Raw genomic sequence first — 7,500 nt, forward strand, 5'->3', positions numbered from 1 at the left:
AACAAAGTTTTTTCGTATCTTTTACGGTTTTCATGTTATAGAGCAATATGTGTAGATGTTAACTTGTCAAAATGCAAAGTGCGGCTAGGTTGGAGCAATACTCCTCACGATTCGATATTTCTGTAAAGAAAACATATAAAGTATTATACATCGTTAGAAAGGTCTCAAAATTCTTAGTTTTTTTCCCATATATCGCAACTTCGAATTCCAAACGGTGTGGCCTACAGGCGAGTTGCCGTCGTAAAATTTCAGGAAAATCGGAAAATCTCGAGAAAATTATATGAACACACTTAACCATTCATATACCATTTTATTCATAATTTTATTCTGCATCTTTCGTACGAACAAAGTTTTTTCGTATCTTTTACGGTTTTCATGTTATAGAGCAATATGTGTAGATGTTAACTTGTCAAAATGCAAAGTGCGGCTAGGTTGGAGCAATACTCCTCACGATTCGATATTTCTGTAAAGAAAACATATAAAGTATTATACATCGTTAGAAAGGTCTCAAAATTCTTAGTTTTTTTCCCATATATCGCAACTTCGAATTCCAAACGGTGTGGCCTACAGGCGAGTTGCCGTCGTAAAATTTCAGGAAAATCGGAAAATCTCGAGAAAATTATATGAACACACTTAACCATTCATATACCATTTTATTCATAATTTTATTCTGCATCTTTCGTACGAACAAAGTTTTTTCGTATCTTTTACGGTTTTCATGTTATAGAGCAATATGTGTAGATGTTAACTTGTCAAAATGCAAAGTGCGGCTAGGTTGGAGCAATACTCCTCACGATTCGATATTTCTGTAAAGAAAACATATAAAGTATTATACATCGTTAGAAAGGTCTCAAAATTCTTAGTTTTTTTCCCATATATCGCAACTTCGAATTCCAAACGGTGTGGCCTACAGGCGAGTTGCCGTCGTAAAATTTCAGGAAAATCGGAAAATCTCGAGAAAATTATATGAACACACTTAACCATTCATATACCATTTTATTCATAATTTTATTCTGCATCTTTCGTACGAACAAAGTTTTTTCGTATCTTTTACGGTTTTCATGTTATAGAGCAATATGTGTAGATGTTAACTTGTCAAAATGCAAAGTGCGGCTAGGTTGGAGCAATACTCCTCACGATTCGATATTTCTGTAAAGAAAACATATAAAGTATTATACATCGTTAGAAAGGTCTCAAAATTCTTAGTTTTTTTCCCATATATCGCAACTTCGAATTCCAAACGGTGTGGCCTACAGGCGAGTTGCCGTCGTAAAATTTCAGGAAAATCGGAAAATCTCGAGAAAATTATATGAACACACTTAACCATTCATATACCATTTTATTCATAATTTTATTCTGCATCTTTCGTACGAACAAAGTTTTTTCGTATCTTTTACGGTTTTCATGTTATAGAGCAATATGTGTAGATGTTAACTTGTCAAAATGCAAAGTGCGGCTAGGTTGGAGCAATACTCCTCACGATTCGATATTTCTGTAAAGAAAACATATAAAGTATTATACATCGTTAGAAAGGTCTCAAAATTCTTAGTTTTTTTCCCATATATCGCAACTTCGAATTCCGAACGGTGTGGCCTACAGGCGAGTTGCCGTCGTAAAATTTCAGGAAAATCGGAAAATCTCGAGAAAATTATATGAACACACTTAACCATTCATATACCATTTTATTCATAATTTTATTCTGCATCTTTCGTACGAACAAAGTTTTTTCGTATCTTTTACGGTTTTCATGTTATAGAGCAATATGTGTAGATGTTAACTTGTCAAAATGCAAAGTGCGGCTAGGTTGGAGCAATACTCCTCACGATTCGATATTTCTGTAAAGAAAACATATAAAGTATTATACATCGTTAGAAAGGTCTCAAAATTCTTAGTTTTTTTCCCATATATCGCAACTTCGAATTCCAAACGGTGTGGCCTACAGGCGAGTTGCCGTCGTAAAATTTCAGGAAAATCGGAAAATCTCGAGAAAATTATATGAACACACTTAACCATTCATATACCATTTTATTCATAATTTTATTCTGCATCTTTCGTACGAACAAAGTTTTTTCGTATCTTTTACGGTTTTCATGTTATAGAGCAATATGTGTAGATGTTAACTTGTCAAAATGCAAAGTGCGGCTAGGTTGGAGCAATACTCCTCACGATTCGATATTTCTGTAAAGAAAACATATAAAGTATTATACATCGTTAGAAAGGTCTCAAAATTCTTAGTTTTTTTCCCATATATCGCAACTTCGAATTCCAAACGGTGTGGCCTACAGGCGAGTTGCCGTCGTAAAATTTCAGGAAAATCGAAAATCTCGAGAAAATTATATGAACACACTTAACCATTCATATACCATTTTATTCATAATTTTATTCTGCATCTTTCGTACGAACAAAGTTTTTTCGTATCTTTTACGGTTTTCATGTTATAGAGCAATATGTGTAGATGTTAACTTGTCAAAATGCAAAGTGCGGCTAGGTTGGAGCAATACTCCTCACGATTCGATATTTCTGTAAAGAAAACATATAAAGTATTATACATCGTTAGAAAGGTCTCAAAATTCTTAGTTTTTTTCCCATATATCGCAACTTCGAATTCCGAACGGTGTGGCCTACAGGCGAGTTGCCGTCGTAAAATTTCAGGAAAATCGGAAAATCTCGAGAAAATTATATGAACACACTTAACCATTCATATACCATTTTATTCATAATTTTATTCTGCATCTTTCGTACGAACAAAGTTTTTTCGTATCTTTTACGGTTTTCATGTTATAGAGCAATATGTGTAGATGTTAACTTGTCAAAATGCAAAGTGCGGCTAGGTTGGAGCAATACTCCTCACGATTCGATATTTCTGTAAAGAAAACATATAAAGTATTATACATCGTTAGAAAGGTCTCAAAATTCTTAGTTTTTTTCCCATATATCGCAACTTCGAATTCCAAACGGTGTGGCCTACAGGCGAGTTGCCGTCGTAAAATTTCAGGAAAATCGGAAAATCTCGAGAAAATTATATGAACACACTTAACCATTCATATACCATTTTATTCATAATTTTATTCTGCATCTTTCGTACGAACAAAGTTTTTTCGTATCTTTTACGGTTTTCATGTTATAGAGCAATATGTGTAGATGTTAACTTGTCAAAATGCAAAGTGCGGCTAGGTTGGAGCAATACTCCTCACGATTCGATATTTCTGTAAAGAAAACATATAAAGTATTATACATCGTTAGAAAGGTCTCAAAATTCTTAGTTTTTTTCCCATATATCGCAACTTCGAATTCCAAACGGTGTGGCCTACAGGCGAGTTGCCGTCGTAAAATTTCAGGAAAATCGGAAAATCTCGAGAAAATTATATGAACACACTTAACCATTCATATACCATTTTATTCATAATTTTATTCTGCATCTTTCGTACGAACAAAGTTTTTTCGTATCTTTTACGGTTTTCATGTTATAGAGCAATATGTGTAGATGTTAACTTGTCAAAATGCAAAGTGCGGCTAGGTTGGAGCAATACTCCTCACGATTCGATATTTCTGTAAAGAAAACATATAAAGTATTATACATCGTTAGAAAGGTCTCAAAATTCTTAGTTTTTTTCCCATATATCGCAACTTCGAATTCCAAACGGTGTGGCCTACAGGCGAGTTGCCGTCGTAAAATTTCAGGAAAATCGGAAAATCTCGAGAAAATTATATGAACACACTTAACCATTCATATACCATTTTATTCATAATTTTATTCTGCATCTTTCGTACGAACAAAGTTTTTTCGTATCTTTTACGGTTTTCATGTTATAGAGCAATATGTGTAGATGTTAACTTGTCAAAATGCAAAGTGCGGCTAGGTTGGAGCAATACTCCTCACGATTCGATATTTCTGTAAAGAAAACATATAAAGTATTATACATCGTTAGAAAGGTCTCAAAATTCTTAGTTTTTTTCCCATATATCGCAACTTCGAATTCCGAACGGTGTGGCCTACAGGCGAGTTGCCGTCGTAAAATTTCAGGAAAATCGGAAAATCTCGAGAAAATTATATGAACACACTTAACCATTCATATACCATTTTATTCATAATTTTATTCTGCATCTTTCGTACGAACAAAGTTTTTTCGTATCTTTTACGGTTTTCATGTTATAGAGCAATATGTGTAGATGTTAACTTGTCAAAATGCAAAGTGCGGCTAGGTTGGAGCAATACTCCTCACGATTCGATATTTCTGTAAAGAAAACATATAAAGTATTATACATCGTTAGAAAGGTCTCAAAATTCTTAGTTTTTTTCCCATATATCGCAACTTCGAATTCCGAACGGTGTGGCCTACAGGCGAGTTGCCGTCGTAAAATTTCAGGAAAATCGGAAAATCTCGAGAAAATTATATGAACACACTTAACCATTCATATACCATTTTATTCATAATTTTATTCTGCATCTTTCGTACGAACAAAGTTTTTTCGTATCTTTTACGGTTTAAGAGAAAATCGAGGAAAACTGGTTTGAACATTTATTGTAAAATTAGAAAATTTAAACAAATAATTATAAAAAATAATATAACTATATATAAATTCGTTTTATATTCATTGAGATCTATAAAAATCAATAAATACATAATTTTATACAAAAGTTTAAAAAAACCCAAAAAACACCTAAAAACTCAATAATTAACTATAATTCATATTGTCCATATATATAAAACTGTTTGAACATCTAACAAAATTTTCGACAAAAATTTTTCTATCATAAGGGTTCGCAGTTCGAAATTTTCCCAGACTTTTGTCTTGACGATTCACACCGTAAGCGCGAGCAGGCCCTCGCCGCAGGTCAAATGCACGTCGCTTGGGACTCAGTCTAATACTTACGCTGTGGCCGCGCGCCTTATATAGGGGGATAGGTCGTGTCGAGTGCGATGCGAGCAAGCTTAGGCTAAAGTACGCTGTGTTGTTCAGGCAGGTTCGAATATTATTCCCCGGTGTATTTTATACATTATATTCGATACTTTTAGTCTATCAACTATATAGCGGCGTTACTTTAAATAATGTCGTAGACCGTGTCTGGAATTATATACGCCGTATATGTTCGGATGTCGGTTTACGGCCGGGTTCTGGACCTTATTTATAAGTGTTCAACCATACTGTACAGCATATCCGCGGGCATGTGTCGTTGACGCAAAGACTCTTATGCGGAAAATCAAATATACAAATGCTATCAACTCAATACTCTCCGAGCGAGAATAAAAGTGAGTTATAACGATGAATTCTTATGAATTCGCCCCGACGTTTTCAATCTAACGAAGGGTAAAGAGACTGTTTGAAATTAACTGGGTCTGCGGACCGCAAATTTCATGTACGGACCGCCGTTTCGACGGTTGTTAAAGGTCTAGCCTCTGTGTTAAGCGCAGAATATATAAAATATCTAGTCGCGATGTAAACTGTTCGTTATGTTCAGGGAATATCGTACGGCTCAGATATATATATATGTAAGAAAATTCGTTGTTTAGAAATATTCATCGAACTTTTCTATACAAAGTGTGGTCTCTCGGGTGACGCCGAGGGACATTTACGCACTATGCTATTATATATATATAGCACCCTGGTTGATCCTGCCAGTAGTATATGCTTGTCTCAAAGATTAAGCCATGCATGTCTCAGTGCAAGCCACATTAAGGTGAAACCGCGAATGGCTCATTACATCAGTTATGGTTCCTTAGATCGTACCCACATTACTTGGATAACTGTGGTAATTCTAGAGCTAATACATGCAAATAGAGTTCCGACCAGAGATGGAAGGAATGCTTTTATTAGATCAAAACCAATCGGTGGCGGGCTTGCCTTGCTCACCGTTTGACTTGGTGACTCTGAATAACTTTGTGCTGATCGCACGGTCTAGTACCGGCGACGCATCTTTCAAATGTCTGCCTTATCAACTGTCGATGGTAGTTTCTGCGACTACCATGGTTGTTACGGGTAACGGGGAATCAGGGTTCGATTCCGGAGAGGGAGCCTGAGAAACGGCTACCACATCCAAGGAAGGCAGCAGGCGCGCAAATTACCCACTCCCGGCACGGGGAGGTAGTGACGAAAAATAACGATACGGGACTCATCCGAGGCCCCGTAATCGGAATGAGTACACTTTAAATCCTTTAACGAGGATCTATTAGAGGGCCAGTCTGGTGCCAGCAGCCGCGGTAATTCCAGCTCTAATAGCGTATATTAAAGTTGTTGCGGTTAAAAAGCTCGTAGTTGAATCTGTGTCCCACACTGTCGGTTCACCGCTCGCGGTGTTCAACTGGCATGTCTGTGGGACGTCCTACCGGTGGGCTTAGCCCGTCAAAAGGCGGCCCAACTCAAAATCCTACCACGGTGCTCTTCACCGAGTGTCGAGGTGGGCCGGTACGTTTACTTTGAACAAATTAGAGTGCTTAAAGCAGGCTCATTCGCCTGAATATTGTGTGCATGGAATAATGGAATAGGACCTCGGTTCTATTTTGTTGGTTTTCGGAATTCCGAGGTAATGATTAATAGGGACAACTGGGGGCATTCGTATTGCGACGTTAGAGGTGAAATTCTTGGATCGTCGCAAGACGGACAGAAGCGAAAGCATTTGCCAAATGTGTTTTCATCAATCAAGAACGAAAGTTAGAGGTTCGAAGGCGATCAGATACCGCCCTAGTTCTAACCATAAACGATGCCAGCTAGCGATCCGCCGAAGTTCCTCCGATGACTCGGCGGGCAGCTTCCGGGAAACCAAAGCTTTTGGGTTCCGGGGGAAGTATGGTTGCAAAGCTGAAACTTAAAGGAATTGACGGAAGGGCACTACAAGGAGTGGAGCCTGCGGCTTAATTTGACTCAACACGGGAAACCTCACCAGGTCCGGACACCGGAAGGATTGACAGATTGAGAGCTCTTTCTTGATTCGGTGGGTGGTGGTGCATGGCCGTTCTTAGTTGGTGGAGCGATTTGTCTGGTTAATTCTGATAACGAACGAGACTCTAGCCTGCTAAATAGGCGTACTTTCCGGTATCGCAAAGACCCTCCGCTTCGGCTTCGGTCGTTGTTGGTTGTGGTTCTTACTACCGGCGTACAAATATATCTTCTTAGAGGGACAGGTGGCATTTAGTCGCACGAAATTGAGCAATAACAGGTCTGTGATGCCCTTAGATGTTCTGGGCCGCACGCGCGCTACACTGAAGAGATCAGCAGGTTTTCCTTGGCCGAAAGGTCCGGGTAATCCGTTGAAGCCTCTTCGTGCTAGGGATTGGGGCTTGCAATTCTTCCCCATGAACGAGGAATTCCTAGTAAGCGCGAGTCATAAGCTTGCGTTGATTACGTCCCTGCCCTTTGTACACACCGCCCGTCGCTACTACCGATTGAATTATTTAGTGAGGTCTTCGGACCGGTGCGCGGCAGCGTTTCGACATTGCCGATGTTGCTGGGAAGATGACCAAACTTGATTATTTAGAGGAAGTAAAAGTCGTAACAAGGTTT

The 7,500-nt window shown here is 38.2% G+C and overlaps 1 non-coding gene across 1 annotated transcript in view; it reads left to right on the plus strand.

Annotated features, from left to right (window-relative positions):
- The first annotated feature begins 5,602 nt into the window (after nucleotides 1-5,602).
- The window catches only part of LOC113369426, a 1,927-nt gene continuing 29 nt past the window's right edge, over nucleotides 5,603-7,500 (plus strand). Inside the window, exon 1 of the ribosomal RNA XR_003366485.1 lies at nucleotides 5,603-7,500. This exon is cut by the window's right edge and continues 29 nt beyond it. This is a non-coding gene — a ribosomal RNA (small subunit ribosomal RNA).

Source organism: Ctenocephalides felis, unplaced genomic scaffold (assembly GCF_003426905.1).
Source record: "Ctenocephalides felis isolate EL2017-DRISC unplaced genomic scaffold, ASM342690v1 CF-g0.4_SCAFFOLD_01337, whole genome shotgun sequence".
Classification (NCBI taxonomy): domain Eukaryota; kingdom Metazoa; phylum Arthropoda; class Insecta; order Siphonaptera; family Pulicidae; genus Ctenocephalides; species Ctenocephalides felis.